The 26,327-nt window shown below is 41.0% G+C and overlaps 1 protein-coding gene and 1 long non-coding RNA gene across 5 annotated transcripts in view; both read left to right on the top strand.

Moving 5' to 3' along the window:
* Positions 1–26,327, top strand: part of gse1b (Gse1 coiled-coil protein b) — a 244,655-nt gene that overhangs the window by 183,974 nt on the left and 34,354 nt on the right. The window lies entirely within an intron of this gene.
* On the top strand, positions 7,012–25,747 carry LOC128318523 (uncharacterized). The gene is made up of 3 exons (XR_008301900.1): positions 7,012–9,806; positions 16,655–24,243; positions 24,849–25,747. It is a non-coding gene; the product is annotated as an uncharacterized LOC128318523 (long non-coding RNA).

The raw sequence follows: 26,327 nt of genomic DNA, 5'->3' as shown, positions 1-26,327 counted from the left end.
AGCTGGTTTGGACATCTGACTGCTCCAGAGGATAGAATGCAGAATGGTAGAGCTTCATTTCTTTTTTTCTTTTTATTCGTTACATTCACTATCCACACCTCTTTGTGGGACCCCACTGATATCCATATGATAGACCTAGAAGTCTGATATCCTCCATCTCTACGCTGTAAACCGCTTGTCTACAGACGCAACATAAACATGGATGATGGATGTTGGGATAAACATGGACATGGATGATGGATGTTGGGATCCATGTCATTATACTGTTCTTTTAATCCTTTATTTTTTTAGCAATTTGCAGCTTGTCTGAGGAAAATGTTGATATTTCTGACTCATTTCCACTGTCATTCTGCAAACATTAGCCAGAGCCAGAGATGTTAGCTTGATAGATTGGATCTAGCTATTTATTGATTTATTTTTTAATTTAAACGATGTATTTAGGAAAAGTTGCAACCCTAGAGAGGGAAATTATAAGTGTAATAGCCTGGTGTAATAGTGGTGTTTTTATTCATTTAAATTAATCAGTAACATTTTGATTAATTAAATTAATTACACTTAATTTATTCAAAAACAGGAAATTCTCTGCAGAATATAATTACATTTATGATATTGTCATATATCATAAATTAGCAATTTGCTGCTGCTAGTGTGGGGAATTATTTTGCATTCGACTAAAAGTCATAACTCAAAGACAAAGGAAACGCGCCCTCAACTTGGAATTCCTACTCAGGAACTCGGGACGGTCTCCTCATCTCCGAGTTCGGCAAGTGACGTCAAATCAACATGGCTGCACTTAGCATGAACAGTAAACAAAGAAGCACTTCTCATTTTTAAATGTTATACTGTATATACAAGCATTTGCTTTAGATCAATCAAAATGGTGAATCAAGTCAAATGCAGCACTACAAGTGCCATAAAGTGCCATAAATCTAAATTTTCCATAAAGAAGAATATAAATAAAAGCCTAGTTAAAAAACAAACAAAAAAACGTGAGATCCACTGCATGGCGATATTGCGTATCACCGTGTTTCTAAGCTATCTTTAAAATGAGATGATAAATACAGTTCTAGAAACATTACAAACTAAAACTTTCAATAAAAAGACGTCTGAGTTCAGACAGACCGACTCTGCTTCCTTCCTAACACTCTAACAGGGTTATCTGTCTCGTTCAGGATCTATCAGTTGCTTCTGCCTCTCTCTGTCTCTCTCTCTCTCTCTCTCTGTCTCTCTCCGCCTCTTTTTGAGAGGCAGCATATGGTGTCAGTACGGCTGGGTGTTTACAGAGACATGTACTGTAAATACTGTGCAGATTACGGAGCAGCATTCTCGTAATCCCTTCAAACCAACACCTTCTGTGCAGGCCTTTGTCTGTCCTGTCATTGGCTCATCCTTCTCTCTCGGTTTGAGGATTAACCGAGAGGTGATTAGTCATATGTTGCCGTCCGTCACTGAAGAGCTGCTTCTTTTCTATGTCTTTGAATGAGTATGATGACCTCTTGACCTTGGGGTCAGGCTGCTTTTAATGACAGGGATTTATACAAGCTATGGCCTACATATATATAGTGCTCCAAATATTCGCATCTGTATTGAGATTTAAGATGGAAGTAGGCATGGCCTGAGCTGGAAGATTTTTTTTTTTCTCTTTTTCTTTTTTATGCCTTAGGCATTATGTTTGAAGTATATTTTAGGGGTATTTCATGTATACAAATCAGTAACAAGTACAAGATTTATTGCTGATAGAGGAATCCCGGTCCACACCACTGGTGTCGAGTTGTTTTTAGAGATGTACATGGGACTTTTTTTTTTAAATCTCACTGACTGAATGAACCCTGTATGTTCATGTTAATGAAACTCTGTCTTTCTGTGTCCCACGAGCTTCATATCTGACCTCATCCACTTGGAAGTAAAAAAAAACTCCTGATCATGCGACTTTTTTGTTGCATTCTATGGGAATCCCAGTCTTGATGCAGACTTCTACTTTCAACCAGACATCCTGTAAACCTTTCTGCCAATAAAAAAAAAAAAAAAAAAAGAATAGATGCTTTTCGCATCTGTATTCATATTAACTGTTCATTCTAAATAATATATAATTCTAATATGTATATATTCATGCATCTTCAGTAAATGCTTCCGGAGCTCTGTGTGTGTGTGTGTGTGTGTGTGTGTGTGTATGTGAGAGAGAGAGAGAGAGATCTTTGATGTAGTGTGTGTAGTGAGAAATGTACTGCCTCTTCAACAGCCGGGCAGAGCACTGGGTCAGAGAGGAAGGTTAATGATAGCAAGGCCCTCATCTCTAATGTCTGCCTCTCTCTCTCACTCTCTCTCTCTCTTTCTCTTTCTCTAACACACACACACACACACACACGCACAGAATCCAGTACAAGATGAAAGCACACCGACAAACACCTTTGCTCTCTGTTAAAACACACCACATCGATCCTAACAATCCCTGTGAAGCTTTGAAGTATGTCACTCACATCCATCTTTTGTTATTAGCCTTTAATCGAATGTTCCTTTTCATAGAGATGGAAAAGATTTTTCTGAGTGAATATCCAGGACTGTGTATGTTTGGAATTCTCCATCCAAAAACATATATGCTCACCACATAACATAATATAGGTTAGATAATTCTGTAGCATGTGCATTTTCTACAATTTGCTCAACAGGACACCGTTTGGTAAAAAACTATGGCTTTGGCTTACTACTAGCTATCATAGCAGTCAGAGTATTCGTTCGGTGTTGCCATGGAAACGACTTATTTCTGAGTCTGGGGAATAAATTGTATTTTGCTATACATCTGATGCTTAATCGTGTTGGCATGCTAATACACCCCAGACTAATAGATTATTAGCTTCAATGAAATTTGTAGCGTAATCAGAGTACTGAGTGTATCAGGTTTCATGCACTGCGTCTTCGCTAATGAGATAAAACTCACTATAACTAGCATTTGGATACTGTTGCAAATAATCACTTATCCAGCATTAACTGCACGCACACACACACACACACACAGTGCTCAGCGGTGGGCCCCCGTTATCTTCTTTCCATCTTTGCATTTCCTTTGCATCTTAATTGCTATTTTTTTCCCCCCACCCCGGTGCTAATGTAGTAACACAGCACCAAGACAGGAAACCTAAGACCCCAGGGGCCTGTGGGAACTGTGGCCCTTTCATATTCCCTCTTTCTCTAGGGCCCTTTGAGGATTAACCCAGTCTGGGGAAAGCCCATTGGTGTAATGGTGTAAGTAGTGCACTTGGTTAACAAAGGAAGCGCAAAGCTTTAAGTACTCTTAATAGAATAGGCTCTATTTTGCATAGTATGTAAAGATAGTGTACAGATTGTATTTCATATTTGAGGACGGATATAAGGAAAGGAGTGTAGGGGAGGATAATGGGGGGCTCTCGGCTGACCACAGGGGTCCCGGCTCTTTTTTTTTCGTTCTTCTTCTTTTCTCTGAAAAGCCTGATACTTGTTGTGTGTACAAAAGGAGAGAAGAGGGGGAGGTCCGAGCCATGAGCAGGGGGCAGTGGACATAAAAATGAAAGGTGAAGGAGGCATTCTGATCCTTAATGACAAAGCGAGACGAAGGAGAAGAAGAGGCCCACAAGCTTTTTACTATGCCTACCAATGCCTCATCTCTATCCGCACATAGCCACATGACAGACTGATCAAGCGTGTATGCTTCTGCATCATGCACTAGTGCTGTGGTCTTGCCTCAGGACCCACATTTGTCCTTTATCATTAAGTCACGACCCAGAAGAATTTCTAATGCATGTAATTTATTTTATGAAATGAATAGCGCAGTAAATGGGCTGTGCCTTCATGCACTAAAAAACAAATGAAAATGAGGACAAAAACAGGAAATGAATGAAAGTGCAGAAAAAAACCCTTCAAACATAAAATGTAAATTCTCCAAAATCAATCAAAATCCTAATATTAATAAAAAATAAATAATAAATATACATAATAACAGACTGTTATCGGGCATTATAACATGTTATTAACATTCTGTCAAGCTTAGTTCACATGCTTGCCAAGTCATAATACACAAACAGAAAACGCAAACAGTCTTTCAGCTCCTGGTACATAAGCATTTGTCCTCAGTGTAAGTAAAACATATGCTGAAGAATGCAAGATATTAGAATCTCTGATAGAAAAAACTGTGAGATGCTTGGGTAAGAATTTCATATGATGGGTTTACGGTGCTTACGGACTTTTCCACTGCTATGAAAAGCAATAATTAGATGCCTAAATAGCATGGACACCACTAGTATACTGACATACTACTTAGTACGGTAGTATGAGATCAAAGCTGAGAATAAAGTTATATCTGCTGTCGTTATTGAGGTCTCACAAGTATTACAGAGGTGATATAAGAATAAAAACTTTATTCTATGCTTGAATGAGACTGTCACAGTTACTGAGTACCAGGAAAAAGCAAAGCCTCTTCTTTAACCAGAGCATGTCTTTTTCTTGCTATCTGGGTTAAAGACAGTTCTAGCCAGGGGTGGAAAACGTACAGGGAAAGTGTACTTAAGTAAATGTACGGGGACTGTGTCAAAATTAAAAGTAGAAGTATGGAGGCAACTATTGACTTGAGTGAACGTCAGAAGGTGTCTACATTTAAACATACTCAAGTATTCAAATGTAAAAGTGAATATTTTTACCTAATCAAATATTCTGCTCACTCCCGATATTTGATGATATTTTCTGATATTTTTCAGTATTTGTCGATATATGCCTCCGTACAAATCATGTTTAATAAGTGGCATCAGCATGAAAATGAAACTAGCTAACAAATTTGGTAAACTATCTTGCCATGGCATACTTTTTAGATTTGCTGGTGAATTTTGATGTTTTATTTTATTTTAGTTTTTTTTACATTGGAGGCAAAGCAGCTATGTCGTCCTGTATGAAGAAAACATTAGCTCATAGACCAGTTAGCACAGCTGTATGCAGTGGTCTCAAATAAATAAATAAATAAGTGAGAACACAACCGATTGGCAAAGCAACTGGGCAAGAAATATATCTCATGGCCTTAATGGAGTAGTATCTGAAGTTATTTTTCTCTTGTAAATTTACTTGAGTAAAGGTATAAGTATACTGTTTCAATACTACTTGAGTAAAGTAGAAATATTACAAAACACTACTTAAGTACAGTAAGGAAGTACAATTCCTGAAGTGTTTTCCGCCCTGGTTACAGCCTCCTCTGCGGCTCTGTGTTGAGTCGTGCTGGAAATTTGGGGCGGGTCTTTGGTTGTACTACTTTGAGGTATGATGATGTAGGATGTATCTGAGCTGGCGTATGATGTGTAAATTACTGTGAGTTAGTATTACAGGAGTAATGTTTAAAAAAATATGTGATGTGTGTTTATTAATGAGCCAGAAACATCAGATTCGAAATAAATTCAAAATATAATCTGAGAAAAAAAATCGCCAATCCTGACCCACCAGCGAAGGAATTCTTTGTTGTGTAAGTATAAGAGTGTGACAGTATTTTCCTGATGTGGCGAAATGGTGGTATACCTGCTGGAAATCTGAAACAGCTCCAGCTTTACAGGTGCAATTTACGTAACACAGGCACTTTTGCACATGTTTTTATTGTAATAAACTCATACTGAAGGTGCTTAGAGTCCTTGTATTATTTTTATTGTTAATATATAGTCTAGCAATAAAAATTTAACAGAGTTGCTTGTAACCCAAAGCAAATTGATACTTCTGAGCTGACTAGTTGAAGGTTAAGAGCCTCGCTCAAGGGCTCGACGCTGGGAAATGTTGTTAGCAGACAGCAATTAACCTACTTTGGCTAAACAGAACATGATATTTGGCTTGTACTGTAAAATTTTCCCACTCCTGATTGTGATTGTAAGAGTTTGTTAGTAATGTGCATAAACGAAAGAGATCTAACAGTGAGGTTAAGAGGTTCCTGGTGTCTGACGGTGAGGGCAGAGCCGGATCAGAAGCAAAGCATGTCTCTTTGTTTTTGATTTATTCATTAATGCATTCATTTATTCACAGCACACTCGGTGCCTGCGAGGTCCCGTCTCCTGTGGGTGATATATTGTAATGAATTTAACAGCGAGCGAGATCCTTCAAAAAGCTCATCAGAAGCTTAACCCCCCCCCACCCCCCCCCCACCCCCCCCCACCGAATTAAGAGAAGCATGCTCAAGGCCAGCACAGAGCTGTTTTGAAGAGGAGGAGGAGGAGGAGGAGGAGGAGGAGGAGTAGCGCAATGCAAAAATTAGACGCCGTTACACAGGGTGTAAATGTCCCATAGGCATTCAGATTTGCGCTGCACCTGCAGCTCAGCATGAGTGCAGTAATTGCACTCCACTAAATGTTTTACAGCGTCGAATATAAAATGTTAATGTGTACATTTTTTTTTATAACTATATCTGGGTCTGTTGACGCAGTATTGTGATGCATCCGGAACAATCTGCAAAATTTCTCTTCTGCAGTTTGTGTATTATGATTGTCAGGTTCATATTACAAGCCGGGAAGGTTCCATGTCAGAGATGCAGACGGAAAGATTAGAGTCATAAATGCACACACTTAGAGTTACTACATTTGTCAGGATCATATACTTGCTCTCCTTTGGGGTCAGTGCGAGTTGAGGGCTTGGCTTTCAGACCGATGAGTGAGCTGACATCTTGCATACACACACACACACACACACACACACACGCACACAGAAACCTGCGCTCTTCCACTGAGGATGCAGTTCTGATGATTTGACAGGAGTACGAGTGCCTCTTAGATATTTCCCTAACCCTCTTCTCCTGCAGAAATCCCCAAGCAAAATGAGAGTCAAGTTACTGTAGAGTCAGGGAGACAGGGAAGTGTATCATAGTTCACTCACTGTTCCTGATACACCTCAGAAAACAGCCCGTCTCGCCAGGGAGGCTTGTCCTCACCGCAGACATGCAAAGCAATTAAACTCGCAGCCTTCAACTTCATCTTCCCTCCACTGACTTATCTACAGGTTTTTTTTTTTTTTTTTTTTTTTTTAGAGAAGGCCCCACATAGCACCTTCAAGACTGTTTACTAGACATGTTCCTGGTGCCAAAGCTGAAATAGATTTCCTTCTAAATGAGCAGTTTTCATGCACAGCGAAGGCACCCAGCAGTGAAAAGAAGCTGCCTGGGTGATGAACGAGTGAAGGTGCTTCAAAATGTCAGGAGAAATGTCTGAGAAATGTCGGAGAAATGTCTGGGGTTCAAAGGGGAACCAGTGCTTGCAGACTGAAAGCATTTTTCCCTCTGAGAGTTTAGGTGCAGGGTTAAAGTACTTGAACCTGGAAGATTAAACTGGCGTTCGTTCTTTTTTCGAAAGCAGGCTGTAGTTAATTTAATTTTATAAAGCGGAGCAAGAGAGCAAAATCCTGCGAATTCTAAACATGTGTTAATTAGACATGACACTTAACAGACTAACATTCTTGTTTTGTCACGCCATGGCTATTTCTTTTTATTTAGCAGCCAGACTGTCATTCGATCAACCCAGTTTTCCTCTTAAATGTTAAGAATTTCTGTGAATGGCCATATCACACTAGCACAAAGATTCATTGCAGCAGTGCCAAAAAAAGAGTCAGACGCCTCGAGTAGCTCTCCTGTCCCGCGGGAGTGATTTGCTCTTTGTGATGACCGGTGTTAACCAACACTGGCCTATTGACTGCTTGTCCACAGTGAAGCCATTGACGGACAGCGAGGTCTCATTAGTGTTGCTGCTTTTGGTGGACGCCTGACCCCTAGTGGCCACACCAGGCAATGACATGTCATTTAAAGCCTATTGTAACTGTTTGAAAATGTCATCATCCCAAACTGAAGCAGGGAGGTGGCCATGTAGGTGGCAAAGAGTGACACAAGCCTTAAAAATAAGCTTTGAGACTCTAAATGCCAGTTCAAATGTGACTATTAACATCACATCTCATTTGAGAGATCTGTAGCTTCCATAGGAAATCAGGCTGACTCGTAGAGTTTTAATTATTCTGAGCAAATTCAGTGACTATTACAAAGTGTAGAAACAACTGTGAAGCTTATCCTGCAATTCCTCCAACTGTCTGCAGCCAGGCAACCCTTTAACTGTACAATAAATAAACTTTATAAATGTTAACCTCATTATTTAAATGTCTAAAATAATAACTTGGATATTTATTGGAGACATGGAGCTTTCTATTCCTGGACCTTCCAACTATTAGGTATGTCCAAGTCAACAGTTGTTTTTCAACTGACCACCTCACAGCACCTCACAGTCCCACCTTGGTTACACTAAAATGTGCCCCTGGGTGCAAATGAGTGCATAAATGTGTGTGTGTGTGTGTGTGTGTGTGTGTGGTGCCCCGTGATGCACTCGTGTTCCATACAGGGTGTAATCCCTCCTTGTGTCCATGGGATAGGCTCCGGATCCACCACCTCCCTGAACAAAAAATAAAGCAGTTCCTGAGGATGAATGAATGAATGATTCAAGTGACTATAACTGTATAAACTCGATAATAAGAATAATAACTTTTGATAACAATGTGTCTGCGGGTGGCTTTTTTTTTTTTTTTTGGACCGCGGCCACCAAAAACAAATAAGCAAATAATCAGAGTGAACTCTAACCAATTTCTGCAATCATAGGCTATGGTACAGAAAGGGAAAGTGTAAGTCCAGACAGTGTATCTGCGATGGACAGAACCATTTCTATTGTAAGATTCACTATATGGCCAAAATGTGTTCCTTCACCAAACACACACAATTCTATAGAGTATCTCAGTATGCTGTAGCATTACAATTTCCCTTCACTGGAACTAATTGGAGGTTATTCCTATGGCAAAGGAGGACTAAATCTGGTAGGGGATGTTCAATAAGCAGTTGAGTGTGATGGTCAGGTGTCCACAAACTTTTGGCCATATAGTGTATATTAAAAATTGGGAGATAATGGGGGATTATGGAGTGGATAATATCCGTACCAGGCGATGACAAAAAGGCGTAGTGGAGATGTTACAAATCAGAAATATGCGTGCACCACGGTGAACTTGTTTCCCTGTTTTTGGAACCATTTGGGCTAGGTTCAGCTCTTTCTGTGTGCTTTTTGAGCATTATTTTGCTGAGACCCTTCTTTGAGAACCTCTCCACTGTAGGAATCAATTAGTGCACTAGATGTTATCTACTGTGCTTTTGGACATTTACATTTACGGCGTTTGTCAGACGCCCTTATCCAGAGTGACAGGTACAGTTTATATTTATCTAAATAAGATGTAAAAACTTAAATACAACTGAGCAGTTAAGGGTTAAGGGCCTTGCTCAAGGTCAGCATGAGCCAGCACTGCCCTGACTCATGGATACATGGATATAAAAAAAAAAACAAAACGAAACAACCCTCCCAAACTAGTGCACTCTGTAGTGAGGAACGTTCAGTTTCAGACCTACTAGCTGTCTTGGTTTTGTTTACTCTAACATAATGGGTCTAATTGTCACATATTTCTTTTGATCATCCGGGTTCATTTTGACTTCCGGTGGGCGTGGCTTAGGCTCTCCCCCCTCCCCCTTCCCTCCGCCCTCCTCATCGCGAGCGCGAGCAGGTGCTTGCCCCCCCTCTTCCTCCCCGCGATGGGAAGCTCCGCCCACTCAGCGGAGGCAGCCGGCTCAGCTCAGCGTCGACTCGGCGCTACTGCTGCTCCCGTGTCAACAAAGTAGCCTACAAGCTCTCTGTGTGTGTGTATGTGTGTGTGTGTGTGTGAGTGTGTGTGTGACACAATGGATACATGTTTCTACCTCAGCTGGGATTTATAAGGAAGGAAGAAATAGGAATTTACTCTGTTTATCGGTGAGTTTGTTTCAGGTCTGATTCCTCTGTGTGTGTGTGTGTGTGTACTCTGTGTGTGTGTGTGTAGTGTGTTTGTTTCTACACAAACACGGATTTGATGCTTTTTCTAAAACCACAGAAGACTTTATAATCCTGTGTGCTTGTGTTTCTTTTCCTTCAGCGAGGTTTTAACATGTTTTAAACTCATCATGGTTTCAACCTTGTTGTGTTGTTTAAGTTTTGTTTTTTTTAGCTTCTTGTCTTGGTTCCATGCCAGGCAGGTCACACTGTGCCAGTTTTAATGAACTTCCACGAAGTTGAGCTACCCTGTGTGTTTCTGAGTTGATCTGTGACAGTAAACAAAGTGACTGACGTTATAACGTGTAATAACACACTCATGCATGTTGCGCTCGAGCCTGAGTAATGATAACGTTTACCTCAGCGTCTGTTTATTCTATTATTATTATTATTATTATTATTTATTTATTTTCATATTATACCTCAGTTAGAGGTCTGTGCATGACCTCCAGGCTACAATAATCCTTCACTCCTTCCCTCATCTCATATCATCTCATAACATCAGCTTTTATTTGAATCGCTGAAAAAGTCTTTACCGTAAACTTTCTACTCTTTGAGTCATTTTAGATAAAGGCTAAAGTGGAGCAGTCTGGTCCTCACTTTGCTCTTTTTCTCTTTTTTTTTTAAAGAAAGGCTGTATATCTGAATCTTATAACAAAAAAAAGACCACGAGCTGTTTATTTTGGCCCGAGAAGCCGTGAAAGGAGTTATCGCGAGATTTGAATGATTTGGGACCGTATTAGTGAAACATGAACGAGATTTCATGAAGGAGATTTTTTCCATGTCTTATGATGCTGCTGTATCAAGATAAATACTTGGATAGACATTATATTGAGCTTGAAGAACAGATGTTTAGATGTTTTTGTTTTTTAAAACACAGATTATTATTATTATTATAGAATTATATAAGTGTTTTATTAATGCTGAGGAAAATAGGAGTAATGCTGTATATGTTTATGAGCAGAGTGCAGTGATGTCTTCAGTTAATGTTTAAAAGATTAAAGATTAAAACCAGTGTAACACCTTTCCACAGAACAGCACATCTAACAGTAGGAGGTTGGTTTTTTTGCCAGAGGTGTTGTGACTCGTTTCTTGATTAATACCGAAAGCCATTAATTGATTTTTTTTTTTTAAATAAACCGACATAGGCTTTCTAGTTGAATCATCATCCTCAAACCACACATTTTCATGTGCTGTAATCTCAACCTGTCAAGCAATACACGTTGATCATTTGTACACTTTTGCAGTGTGTGTAGCTTGTGCAGGTGTGTGTTTTGTCAGCTAGAGGTAACATTAAAGCCGATCTGTGTCATTTTTCTGTTTACATTCTCCGTGTAAAGAAAATGGTGGATCGATTAGTTTATTTTTGCATGTTCTTATCAAAGACTTGGCAAGCATTCATTAGAGCTTTAGCACACTCACACACACACACACACACAACCCCCCCTCCTTCAACTGGCTCGAGTTTGCATGTGTTCAACCTGCACATTTGCCTCTGCAGTGACTGTATTTGACTAGCATTAAATGCAATGGCTGCTCCTCAGTGTGTGAAAGCAAGCCTCTGACTGGACGTTTTTTTCTCGACATGCATGTCGAGGTTCCTACACAAGCCAGGGGTCCTTTCGCCTGTTGACTGATGCCTGCCTGAGATAAACAGGAAGTGGCAGAGCAGCTGTGCAAATGCATCGAAAAGCCACCTGTCTGCAAACTGCCATTGTGGAGAGCAAAGGCCTTTAGGGCTCTTTCTCTTTCTCTCTCACTCTCTTTCTCTCTCCCTGTGTCACTTTCCCTCGCTTTTCTGCCTTTTCACTCCCAGCCAGAGAGGGGGAAGGGTCGGGTATTTCTTCACAATTCCTAATTCCAGCATCATTTAAGATTGTTGGCCACGTAGGAATTTTCATCTTTGGCGTTGTTCTGCTGTTAGTCACCACCAGATTGACAAGTGCATCAGATAACACAAGTCTAGAAAATAAACATCAAAGCCAAGCCTAAACTTCCTCATGTCTTCTTTTGAACTTTCTCACGAAGCAGAACGGCTAAATTACGCCCCTGATGAACACACACACACACACGCAAACTCCCACAATTTGTATATATAGTGCCCTCTGGGGGTCGGTGTAGTCTCAGCCACCCACGGTGGGCACAAACAGGAAAGACAGGGCAGCGCACACTCACGCAGGCGTCAGTTACACTTTGTACAATCACAAATTAGCCTCGAAAGCCGACTCTGGAGCGCAGCTCTGATTTGCCTACCCTCCTTCTGCTTCTACCAATATGCAAATGGACGGCAAGGAAGAGCTCACACTGATCTTATCCACGGTGTCAGACAGGTCTGAACATGCACCAGCATTCAGAGGCCAGCACCTGGAAACAACCGCCGTACGTATGTGCCACTTTTCAGGTTTTATGTCCAGGCACAGCGGAAGTAAGTTAAGGAGATGGGGAGTTTATCGTATATTCTCGTGTTCACTGGGTTCGTCAAATGAGCGGCCAGACATCATCAAGTCCTCAGGTCCAGTCTAAAAACTAGCACATGCTGGAGGTTTTTACTTTTTTCGGGAGGTCGGATATGAATTTTGCAGGACAAAGAAAAACCCAAAAACATTTAGGAAATATCGCAGGCGCACCCACTTCAGCTTTAAATCTGAATACAGATACGGATGTGTGGAGTGTGATACAGTACACAGATACAGATAGTGTCATTGCCTTACACACCTCATAACCAGGAAAGACTATTCCTTTCAACACTATTCTGTCATTTCACTGCTGGTGCTTTGGTGCAGTCAGCAGCGTGAGTATCAAATGTGATGAAGGGCAGGTGCAACACGACAATATGATAATACCATACGATATCACGAGTCTTAAAACGTTTCTATGACACACTATATGTATCACGATATATGTATAGATTTCCAGCAAAACAGTAGTGTTACATTATATGTGTTACATCGTGTTACATATATATACATACATACATACATGCATACATGCATACGTATGTATAATTAAAATTGTATTGAAAATCGATATCACTGTATTTATGCGTAGGGGTGGGGCGATGTATCATGTCACAAAAATATCACGTCACGATTCTCAAAAACGTTTCCACGATACACAATATAATAGAGTATAATAGAGTAGTATTGTGTTAAAATGACTTTTATAAGTAGTAATACAGTTATTTATTTATAAACAAGTGTATAATAAATTACATTTTTTATATGTAAAAACAATATTTTTATTTGTTTAAATTATGTAGCACTGAAAAAGAGAAAATTTATTTAAAAAGATACGTAAAATAGATCACACATCTGTGCTCCACCACATTAACTCCATCAAATCACCCCATCACTGATTATTTTCCGAAAACAGCATGCCCTCAAGTGCTTTATTCCTTAGCCATTGAAGTTTATTTTTGTTATTTTAGGTTGTCAGCCTATTGGAGGTTGAGTTGTTCTTCCTTTTTCAGGAATCCAGCAGTATCTTTTTTTAGGAACTCAGAAACACGCTTCCAATAAAGGAACCAGGGCTGATTTCAATTTTAGGCCCTGAGTTGCAGTTCCAGAAACCCGTTTGGTTCCTGGAGCAAAATAGGCACTTTTTTGTGAAACCCAGGAACTATTTGGGGGCGAATCTTGTCATACTAATTCTCAGTCAAGCTGTAAAAAGCTAGTGAGTAATTGCTAAAGCACGGTTCCTGAGCTGAGGTCCAGAAAGTGGTTTGCTCTCGCTCAGGAGAGTGTTTACTTCCTCGGGAAGTTGAGGAATTTTTTTGCGTATTGTTTACTAACTACTTGTCATTTCCTACTCGGGTACATCCCAGACTGTTTCTAGTCGTTGTGGAAGAGTGAGTGTGTGTTTACGGTGTGTGTAGACGGAGAGCTCAGTAGCGCAGCCCCAGGAGCGGACCAGGGCCTGAATGAGGGCATTGAGAACGGCAGCGAGAGTGTTTGACAGTTGCTCAGCGTAATCCCTCAGGAGCTGATAAGCAGTGGCTAAACAAACGTAGTGCGAGCAACACTGGAGTCGGAGATAAGAGACACGCACACGCACAACAACAACCCCCCCCCCCCCCCCCCCCCCCCCAAACACACACACACACACACACACACACACACACAGTGCGACACACTCCCTCTTATCACTCTGTAGTTCTCAGGAACATGGTCGAGTTCACAAAGCTTTTGGCAGGAAGCATTTTTTCGCATCGTGTGTTTACGTCTCGTGTGATTGTCATTGTGGACGGCTTCTAGCGAGTTCTAGCAGGATGCTGAGAACGTGTGAGAACCTGACGCAGCTACAGTTTAAAGTCCGGTGTATCCATTACAGCCAATTCAGCAGGAACGTTGGCACGTTAGTGCTCACTGTGTCCTGGCTCCCTCTCTCTCTCTCTCTCTCTCTCTCTCTCTCTCACACACACACACACACACACACACACACACACACTGTACACTCTACACCCACTTCCCTGAAAATGTGTTCAAATGCACTACTTTTCTGCACTCTTTTTGTACGTCGTCAGTTCAAGCAGCTTGATTCACATACTTTACACCTTGATGTAAACATGTCTACATGCCTGTTACAGCAGTGACACAACAGTTTCTACAAAATTTTCCTGTTTGAATACTAAGAAAACGCTCTCCTTGTGACATTCATCGTGAAGGAGGAAGTGAATTTTAAAGAACCACAAACACTTCGAGGCAGAACGGTGATGAACAGATCCACATCAGCAATAAGTATTAGGCTAATAAGTGACAGGACAAATAACATAATAAAACGCTAAAAGTTTTACGCCGGTTTTAATTAGGGCAACATGATATGAAGTCAATAAATTACATCATGTAGCCGTTTCTGGGAGTATCTTCTAAGGGGCGGGGCGATACGACAGAAATATCATACCACGATTTTCGCAAAGCATTCCTGCGATACACAACATGTGTCATGATGTATATGTATGCTAACAGAGTGCTAGCAAAACAGTAGTGTTGCATTAGATATAAGACATTCTCAGAAAAGTGTCCTTTGACATAATTGACCACGATATCGATATAATCATCATATTGTCAGTACATCTAAAACACTGACGTTATTTATTTTCGTTTTTTAATGTGTGAGAGTATGGTTTTGTTTGAATTTTGTCAGCAAGTCCTGAGCAAAACAAAATAAATATCATGCGTCGTGGAAAAGCGTCTTGATACAGTATTTTTCACCGTATGCCACAGCGCTGTTCAGGTAAGTGGATTTAAAAAAAAAAAAACATGCGGAATCTTTGATACAGTGAGGAGAGGTTTATTTAACATTTATGGATTATGGAAGGAGTCTCCAGTGTCAGTGGTTTGTAAAGAAAGAGGTAGAGCTGTAACTTTAATCTTCAGGACACAGGAGTGTACACTTTCAGTAACATGACAAGCTGCGTTTTTTTTGTCACATGAGGACAGAAAACAAAATGGAGGACGGTGAGGGAATGAGTGTTTATAGCTGCTATAGCGTAAGTGAGAACTCTAAGTGAATAAAAGCTATTTTATTTCTATTCACAGCACTTGTCCAGATATTTTATTCTTTACATTATCGCTCCTCTGAGACGCATACATTGTCTTGTGTGTAATTATGACCGTGGTGGAATGTTTGAGATGTGCGTTTGAGACGCTGAGGGATGTGATTTAGTTGCAGCTGTAAAATATGTTCACGAAGCAGGAAGTACGAGCAGGAAACTCGCATCTGGTTACGCAAAGGATCAGATTTTGATCTTGTGTGGGTGGTTCTTAAAAACCATGCAACACAGGCACCTTGTTAGTGCAAAAACTGTGCTCCCAATCAACTGCCCCGTGAGGGGGTCTGTGAGCCCACACACACACAAACACACACACACACACACACTCTGTTTCATTATTCAGCAATCACACCCTGATCTTTTTAAGTCAGATGGCTAAGGTCAGGAGAAAGCCTTCATTAAAGTGCCACGACCGGATGCCAGATCAGCTGAATGTCATATGGTGTGTGTGGGTGTGGGTGTGTGGGTGTGTGTGTGTGTGTGTGTGTGTGTTGCGCACAGAAAAAGTGTGACTGCCTTCTTGTTCTCCCTGTTTGTTTGGATGCGGATTAGATTGGCATAACCGGAATACCTTTCATTCATACATTCCTTTCGTCAGTGTTCAGTGTTTAACGGTTTCATTCCTGAAGCCGGTGTCAGCGTTCAGCTTTTTACGATAAACTGAAGTACGCAATCGTTTTGCCATCTTCAGGCACAGATTCAGTCGCGTCGAGCGTAACATGTTGCTAAATGCACAGTTTGACTCCTTCCTCATGCGCAATGCTTTTAATTCTGATTGAGTTTTTTCCTGTTGCAATTATCTGTAGCGTTTTTTAAAACAGTGTGCTAAGAAGTCATGCAGCGTAACCTGGTTTTCCTGTAAAAAAAAAAAAAAAAAAAAAGCTTAGTAGTTTTTAAAGAAAACAATATGGAATGGCTTATCAGGTCATTTTCTTGGTATGTCAGACTGACTGAAGTTGGTTAAAAGTGGAAAGTGTAAGAAGGCATGATGAAGCTGATTTCTATAAAAAAAGAGTTTTGTGATTATCTGACATTGGCATGATGACACTCAGCGGCTTTTATGTGAATAATTTATGTCATTTTTTGACAACGGCATTTTCTTTCTAAATGGGTGGAAATGATCACGGTGCAAGTCTAGTCAGTGTTTGTGGCGACGAGGGAGAAACAAACTGCATTACCCATGATTCTTTTTACCGTTTCCTGAGTCTGATGTAGTTCATTAATTAGGTCTTACCCACAGCTCGCTGTCTTCCAGCCGTGCTTTCGGAGTGTGGCCATGGAGACGAGCCCAGCATGTGTCTACTGATGAGCCTGGAGTGGGAAATGAACCAACACGAGCTATTTATCACACACACACACACACACACACACACACACACACGCACACACAAAACTCCTTCCTCCCCCCATTCATGATTATTCCTTTCTCTCTGTCGCTCTCTCTCTCTCTCTCTCTCTCTCTCTCTCTCTGATTCTCTCTCTCTCTCAGGCAGACAGGCTATTAGGTTGTAATTGGGGCATTTGAGAGTGTGTATATGTGTGTGTAAGTGTGTGAGTGTCAGGAACTGCGTTAGCCTGGGCTCTGGCAGAGCACAGGGAGCAGTAATTAGCAAAATTAGCAAACCGCAGGCAGCATCTGAGCTCTGATTAGCGCTGGCTCTTGAACCATTAATGCAGGAGACCACTGTGTCAACTGCACCTCCGAGACCAGGACTCGGGGAAAAGGAGGAAAGGAGGAGAGAAACGAGAGAGAGAGAGAGAGAGAGAGAGAAGAGGTGGAGCTCAGTATTATCAAGGTTTGAGAAAGGGGTGGGGACATGCGGCAAAGATATCATATCACAATACTTCTGTACAGAAGAATAAATTTAATATTGTTTGGTATATTTTTCAGTGTAAATTTTTCATGTGTGTTACAAAATAGCTAGATGTATGAATATGCATCATATGCAAATGATATGCAAATCTCAAATTGCTTGCAAGTTAGTAAATTGGTTTTGTTACAGGTGGACACGAGTGGGATTTCTGTAAGCTGTGTTTCCGTTCAATTTAAAAATTAATACATATATATAAGGGCATGAGATGATCCTGTGTTTACAGAGAAAAGACGACAATATCTCCGTGCATGTCTGCATATGGAAAGAAAAGACGGCAAAACGTCAGCGTAATGAAGAGATTTAACATTCAGCATTTGTTCGATTCATTTAAGCGCTTTAGCCTGCTTTTGTTAGTTAAATCAAGAAAGACGTTTGTTTCTTCCAAACAGAGCTCGAGTTCCTCTGGGGAGAAGTTTTGTATAACTCTGAAATGTGACGTGACTTCATTTATTCAAAAAAACAGATATTTCTAGCTTTTTGCATTCTCGTTTTTTTGTTGTCATTTAGATTTTCAAAATTTGCATAAGAGCTATATTTGCTTCCTTATATCTTTTTATGATTTATGTATCAACAAACCAACCTGTCAGCATATAACATCAACATAAACCATGATTTAGTTCGTCATTGACATTAGCCATTTTGAGATTAATTTTCACCACTGTTAGGGCACAGTGGCTTAGTGGTTAACACGTTTGCACGCCTCCGCCCTGTGTGTGCGTGGAGTTTGCATGTTCTCCCCATGTGTAGGGGTTTCCTCCCCAGTCCAAACCCATGCGATGTAGGCTGATTGGCAGCTCTAATTTGTCCGTACTGTGAGGATGAGTGTGTGTGTGATATCGATGTTACATCATCATATCGCCCAGCCCTACTGTGAGCCTGTGATAAGTTTAATGGGAAGTTGTTATACTGTGAGAAAATTCCAAGCGCCACTAATTCTGAGGAAAGATCTTTTGACGGATAGAGAGCTGTGTGTGATGTAGTACATGGTGTGTGTCTGTGTAGCAAAAAAAATCTCCAGCTCGAATCTTTGGTACTGGAATGGTAGATAATGGTGTAAGACAAAAGACAGGATAAAGAAAGATGGAGGATGAAAGTACTTGAGTGTACTACTTCTGCTTTGTCCTCTGGTAGGCAGGTAAAGGAGGGACGTGTGTGTGTGTGTGTGTGTGTGTGTGTGTGATGTGAAAATTATCGAATACCCCGCTGATTCAAAAGCAACTTTGTACAAAACGCACGCCTTTGTCTACCCTTTGTCTGCATTGTGGCTCTCCTATTTGTGTGTAATTTTGTGTGATTATGTGTCGTAATGTAATGCTAGTCTTTAGCCAGCAGAGTGCATTAGGTAGAATCTGGAAGCCAAGCCTCTGATCTGTGTGTGTGTGTGTGTGTGTGTGTGTGTGTGTGTGATAGTGAAATGCTGTAGGTGGATGAGACGTGCTCTGAGCTGTAATGGTTCCCCTGCTGTCTGCTGTAGCTCTTTAATGGAGCTGGATGCAGGCCTGGGCCGTAATGATGGAGCACACACATCCTGCCTCTGAGCAAAACACACACACACACACACAAACACACAGCACAACTTTTCCGTCTCCTTAAACATTTCATTTTAAAACATTAAACGATTCTGTTTAGAATAACTCATTTACCATCTTCTTTAAAGAAAATGACATCATATGAATATGCATGAACATGCAAATTGGTAGACGCCCCATGTCCTCCTGCAATGTGTGACAGCTAGCTAACTGCTGGTAAATTAGCTTAAATTTATCACATAGGGTTTTAATATTATTAAGTCGCATCACCTTTTTAGTTAATCCTTGAAATAAACCTTTCAACCTTGTATGCTACCATAGCGACCATCATTTTGTATCTCAGTAGCTAACGTTATATAAGTAACGCTTATTGAGTGTATTTTATGACCTCACAAAGAGAGGTCCTGCATAGCTCCGCCCCAACCAGAGCATTGTCTTCTTGTAATAATTTGCGTTTCGAATGCGATAGGATAAAGCCGTTGAGCATATTTTATGACATCACACAGCGAGCTCCACCCCTAATCAGTTTTACATCGCAGTACTGAAGTTTTAAAAGGAAAACAAAAAGTGATGCAAACATCCGTCAGCTGTTCCATCTACAAATAAAATGTTATACAAGACTTATTGGTAGAGGTAGATACAGAGGTGTGATAGGTGTGTGTGTGTGTGTATGTGTGTGTCACATCTCTTCAATCCACACTGACAGAACCAGTCAGGCTGGGTGAACCGTGTGCTCTCTGTTCTATCCTCCCATCCTCGGGGTGTGTGAAGCCCTGAGGCTGAAATTCCGACCTCGCGGACACACCAATGCCTCTCCGCTATAAGTATGCAGACATGTCCACCCACACACACACACACACACACACACACACACACACACACGCACACTCACGCGCACGCGCTCGTTATTTCCAGGTAAAGAGAGGCAGATGAATTACACTAGATAGCAGCCTTTACAGTGCTCTGCTTCTTTTAACGAGCTGATAGGCAAATCTGTTCCTGGTTAAAGATTAACGGCTCTCCAGGGCACTCTGCCTGTTATCTGCTCAGCAGGCCAGGCCACACCGGAGCCACTGGGGATTACTCTGTGTGTGTGTGTGTGTGTGTGTCTCTCTCTCTGTGTTTACAGGCTAGCCAGACAAGATATAGGCTAGCAATGGGATTTACTTGCAACTATTTTACCAAATGAAAGGGTGCCAATAAAAACCAGCATTGCATGAAAGAGTGCGATGTGGAGATGGGCGATCCTGATATCACCGGTATAATTTTTCTCTTTTCCTTGGTCGGATAGTCTGATTCTTTTCTTTTTTTGGTGCTTTATTAGCATAACCAAAAATATGATTGATATCAGGTGTTGTAAAAATGCTCTGGATTTAAATAGTGAGATGAAGGGCTGATAAAATAGTGAGTGTTTAAGGAGCTGTAACGCCTCATATGGAGTCATGTAGCGGCCTCTGCTGGAGAAAGAGTATAAGACCTAGAATTTATTTTCTCTAGGTGCTGAACATTATTGCGATTTCACTCTTAAGTGTTATTTTGCTTCAGCCATTTACATGCAAATATCACCCTTTACCCTGGAAAAATAAAACTGTGAATCCAAGAGGAAAAAAAATCACTGATTACAATCAATCATTGTAAGTTTATTCTTAATTCCTGACAGTTAACGACACGATTAGTTTGTTTTCTAGATTTTCCCTGGTAACACACCAAGAGTATGTTTTTTTTAAACTTTACATGTTGTTTTAATTACAGTTTCATTCATATTAATCAATTTACTAAACGATATTGTGTATAAAACCACATTCATGAAAATGCGATAACACCCACAGAAGTAACAGACGTGCTGTTTGATTGCTAACAGGTCTTCAGAGAAAGAGAATTGGGTATGTCGAATGAGCAAAATCGTACATTATGTCTGGTTTTGACTTTGTATTGTAATGCATAAGTGATATTACAGCAGTTGCCGGGTCTGAAGGGGTTAAAGGGAGTGCGTTTTTTTTTTTTTTTTTTTTTTTTTTTTTTCCAGTTGTGCTGGTCACAGTAGCATGCAGTTCATTATTTCCTCTTTTCCAACACCTCATTTAGGTCACGGAGGACTTGATATTTAGGTCTAACTAATGAGCTGAGTCAGATATGAGATATGTAGAAGGGTGATGGTGTGAGTCACATTGTTCCAAAACAAAGCAAAGCCTTCGAGTCACGATAAGCAGCCAGTTGCACCAGTTCAACTTCTGATTGATCGTAGCCTAGTGAGAACCTGAATTCCCGCACCACTGTAGCGACACTGAACACAGCTTTACGTTATAACTACATTAATATTTTGTTAATTTGGTTGAGATTAAATTAGATTTGAGCGCCTCCAGTCTGAGAAACAAGCTTCAGGAGAGCGTGAGCACAAGTACAAATAAAAGACGCGTACGCGTGTATAGTATATTGTATACGTGTGTATAGTATATTCGAATGTCATACCTTGAAATTTCTTTTTGATGTTGGATTTTGTCACTGATTGGTTGATGAATACAGTACTATAGTATACTATAGTACAGTATAGTATAGTATAGTACAGTATAGTACAGTTCTGATATGAATCATTTACTGTCATTCTTTATTTAAATTTCCTTTGGATGTTGGATTGTGGTACTGATTGGTTGATAAATATAGTGTAACTAAATATGGTACTGTGTAGTATCTTTAAATATGACTCATTTGAATGTCATACCGAATCTAAAATTTCTTGTGATGTTGGATTGGGTTACTGATTGGTTGATGAACATAGTTTATAGTATATTACAGTATAATATGACATAGTTGTAATATGACTAATTAACTGTCATACCTTATCTAAAATTCCTTTTCGTTATATTGGCCCTGATTCCTGAATATAGTAGTATAGTATAGTATAGAAGAGTATAGAAGAGTATAGTTGTAATGTGACTAATTAACTGTCTAAATTCCTTCTGATGTTGGGTTGTGTTACTGAGTGATTGCTAAATATAGTAGAACAGTATAGTATAGTACAGTACAGTACAGTATGTTATAGTATAGTATACTTGCAATATGACTAATTTGAATGTCATACCTGTCATACTACTATTTCTTTCTATGCTCTGCATGTCATACCATTCTAAAAATAGAATAATATGAACATATGGTTCATAGCGTTTATCGTTTTATAGAACACCTGCAGGGTCACGTGTTGAACGCTCTGAAAACGTGAGCAGTGATGGAGGGTTTCTTTCTTGTGATTGACAAGAGAAAGAATCTTGTACCTGAAATGTGATCTCCTTTCCCCGATTGTGTGTCGTGGTGTCGCTGTGTGTGTGTTTGTGCAACGCTGTGAATCAAAGTTAGGAAATATGAAGCCTTAAGCGAAAGTGTGGTGCTTGTGTGTGTGTGTGTGTGTGTGTGTGTGTGTGTGAGATTGTAATTGTACCGCAGTATTGTGTGAATCAGAAACACTTTGGCTTTACATGGTGTGGTGTTTAAGTGATGTGGTCTGTGATGATCGGTGCTGCTAGCCCCGCCCCCACGTACCGTCAGTTCCTGTTGGTAACGGTGGCTGAAAGAAAAGCACAGTGTCAGGTTTGTGATGGCAAAAGTGTTGCTGCTGTGTGTGGTGGAGCATTGCTGTACCTGTGTGTGTGTGTGTGTGTGTGTGTGTGTGTGTGTGTGTACGTGTACGTGTGTGTGTGGGCCTAAAGGGGCCAACCACAAAGCTGAGTTTTGTTCTTGAGATGGCCGCTGCCTCCACCTCTGCCTCAGGCTCTATCTATCTCTATCTCTCTATCTCTGTGGGTGGTGACTCCCTCTTTATCTGTGTCTCTCCTCTGTTTATCTCTCTTTTAGTCTGTAGTTTGTCTATTTCGTTCTTTCTCTTATTCTATCTCTCCATCTCTCTTTTTCCTTCTCTCTCTCTCACTATCTTTCTTCTCCTCTCTTTTTCTCTTTCTCTCTCCCTGTCTTTCTGTCTGTCACTCTCTGTTTCTGCCTGTCACCCTTGTTTCTCTGTCTTTCTCTCTCCCTTGCTCCCTCTCTCTGTCTCTCCCTCTCTCTTTCTCTTTCACTTTCTCTCTTTCCTCCTCCTCTCTCTCTCTTTTTCTTTCTCTCTCTCTTTCACTCTTTGTGTCTCTCTCCTTCTCCTCTCTCTGTCTTCCCCATTCTCTCTCCCTCTCTGTTGATCTTTCTCTATCTCTCGCTTTCCTTCTCCTTCTCTCCCTGACCCCTTTTTCTCTGTCTGTCTCTCTCTGTCTCTCTCTCTGTCTCTCTCTCTCTCTCTCTCTCTCTCTCTCTGAGAAAGCCACGAGCTGAGCAAGGAGGAAATGAGTAAAAGGAACAAGTCATTCTAGCTGGTGATGATAGCAGCGAGGGGGAGGAGTGATGAATCCTCTTGTTAACCCTTTCATCCCTGAGCAATGTCTGATTAAATATTAACCATCAAATGACAGAGCTCTAATGGCATACACACGCTCGCAGGATCTGCGTTTTATTCTCATGGAGGTTTAAAGATGAACTGAAATCGATAGTTTTACATCAGTGCTTTTAAACGTTTTTTAATTTATCTCATATCATTGTGCACTCGAAGGCTGGGAAAACGATATCGACCAATCAGATCTCTGCTTCAACGTGTATTCGTTTCACTCAGAAATGAAACATGGAAGAAAAAATGTCATTCAGTTGTGATGCTAGAGCTTGATTCATAGTCTGTGTACATGTGTGTGTGTGTGTGTGTGTGTGTGAGAGAGAGAGAGAGAGAGAGAGAGAGAGGTTGTTGCGGGGCAAGGTCTTAACAGTGCACGCCAGAACAAGCCTCCACCTCTGCCTCAGGCTCTATCTCTCCACACACACGCACACAGACACACACAGACACACACAGAGACACACACACACACACACACACACACACACATGCACACACACACACCAAGGCTAAATCCTCCAAACTTCAAAGAGAATGGGTCAGATGGAGTGTCCATGTCTGCGAGGTAGAAGAGGCAGCTGATGTCTCTCTCTCTATCTCTCTCTCTCTCTCTCTCTCTCTCTCTCTCTCTTTCTCTCCCTGGCAGTGGGAGCATGCCTCTGTTATCTCCGACAGGCTGAGGAATTATAGGTTGAGAGGGGAAGAGGAGGAGGAGGAGGAGGAGAGGAAAGCAGGGAGAGGAGGTCATGTGACATTGCAGCAGCTGCTAGGCTGAGAGTTTTCACTCGCTGAGAGAGAGAGAGAGAGGTGGGAGGGTGAGTGAGAGAGAGAGAGATAGGCAGTGTGTGTGTGCCGCTTTGTTAGATAAGCTCTTTGTGAGAGAGAGAGAAACAAGAAGGAGGAAAGTGAGAGGAGAAAGATGGTGATTCCCTCAGCAGCTCGGACGAGCGAGGCTTGGAAGATGCAGCGATGGGTGACAGAGACAGAGACGGCGCCGCTCCTTTGTGCAGTAAGCAGACGCCGCTTTTCTGTTCGCACAGCAAAGCGAGGAGGGGTAGCTGAACAGCCGGTGTGTGTGTGTGTGTGTGTGTGTGTGTGAGAGGCGCGTTTCTCTAAGTGTGAATTCCGGTGTGTGCTAGTTGTGGTGTGTCTATGTGAGATAGAATGAGAGAGAGAGAGATCAGGCTGTGTGTGTGTGTGTGTGTGTGTGTGTGTGTGTCTAAACATGCTGCTTCTCAGAACTTCTAGAGTTCCTCTTCTTATTTTTACCGCTGTCAGTTATCTGTCCAAAAAAGTTTGTGCACCCCCTGCTTTGTGTACTGTAGTGTAGTTATTTTTTTATTTATTTATTTTTTTTTCTGTAATTTACCAGCATTCACGACGGACAGTTTCGTTTCACATCAAGTGTACGTGTTGAAAAGTATCGCCTCAGGCTTTCGTACAGTCTTGTTTGATGTGAGTGAATCAGGGCGAATCAAGCGACGTCTCAGGGACGTGCTGTGTTAGGAATTAGCTGAGCGTTCTCATCAGCAGTTTTTATTTCTGGGGTGTGTTTTTGTTTGTTTGTTTGTTTGATAGTTTGTTTGTTTGTTTGTTTTTACCTTTACATTCCAGGAACTTTCTCAGAAGCTAAGGAACCTTAAGGAAGTTCCAAGATCTTTATCGTCTCCACTGGATGTTACGATACAGTATGGCACAGTTACTCAACCAAATTCATACCCTCACTGCATCAGTATTAAATTGGTTCGAGATAATCTACTTCTCCAACGGTAATGTTCGGCGTGCCTCGGAAGTGGAAAGTCGGAGCTCGGAATGATGTCATTTTTGACCTTTGTGTGTTCAAGCTACAAAATGGGGAAAAACCATGGACACCACCATGTTCTTCTTTGTGATACGTGATGTATATTTACCTCGTCAAAACAGTGAGCTGTGATAGTCTGTGTTATAGATTTAACAAGCTAATCTGTCTGTATATTAATTGATCCAAGGCAAATACGTGTATAAACAGTATAACTCATTTAAAGGTAAGAAGTGCTGCTGTATTTACTGTTCATGCTGTGAGCGGCCATGTTGATTTGATGTCACTTGCTGAACTCAGGGTTCTTCAGTGTTAGGGGGCGTTTTCTTTTTAACCTTTTTTAGTCGGCTGGGAAGTTACAGTCAGAAGTTATGACTTACAGCCTTCAGTAATGTAAGTAATTAGTAGTGCAGTTGGCAGTAAAGTACCATAGTCTGTTTACGTGTTCATGTGTAAAGGTAGAAGTTTTCTGGAGGTCGCTATGGCAACATCATCTGCCACGTAATGCAAGGGTTAACAGTAAACACTAACAACAGTAGCACCAATCAAAGTGCTTCAAGGACTAATTTACTTTTTACTCTGCATTTCGTTTTGTGAAGTGTCAACCGAACAAACGCTACTGAAAGTGAATATACAGAGAGATTCTAGCTAGCTCGGCTACGTCCCAAACCACATACTCTGTTGTTCCTTATAGTGCGCTTTATTTAATAAGAAACGGTAGTGTACTCTTGTTGTAGTACGCAGTTTGGGATGGAGTGTATTTTCAGAGTGGTCTCTGACCCGACTTCTCGAGACTCTGACTTTCTTGACAGGTCCTTGTTTGGGTCTCTTGATACCCTGGAAAAAAAAAAGAAAGGGGACTTTGTTATGGTACAGCTCACAGATTTGACATCTTACCATAATGTCCAGTGGAAAAGCTCTATTAAGGCACATTTCCACTTCAGGAAACTTTACTGGAACTTTAGGCATGTTTCCACCACCAGAGGAATTTTTTTAGTACTTGTCTGGAAACCAGAACCACTGGGGGCGGAGCCTGGGATACTGAATGTAGCTGATTGGTCAAATCTGAGCTTCTGGAATATTTGAAAAATTGGTGTTGATTTGTGAAAAAAGGTGATTACTAAAGTGCATCAAATATCAGTGACATATGTTTTGGGAATGTGTGTGTGTGTATGTGTGTGTTTGTTTGTATGTGAGTGTGGGCGGCAGCAGTAGGAGGAGGGGTTAGTCCAGGTTGTGTGCTGGTGACATTTTTAATTTCATTATTTATCGTTTGGGGAGGTTCAGCTGGAGTG

The sequence above is a fragment of the Pangasianodon hypophthalmus genome, chromosome 6 (assembly GCF_027358585.1).
Source record: "Pangasianodon hypophthalmus isolate fPanHyp1 chromosome 6, fPanHyp1.pri, whole genome shotgun sequence".
Taxonomy (NCBI): Eukaryota; Metazoa; Chordata; class Actinopteri; order Siluriformes; family Pangasiidae; genus Pangasianodon; species Pangasianodon hypophthalmus.
This window is presented reverse-complemented; position numbering and strand designations above follow the sequence as displayed.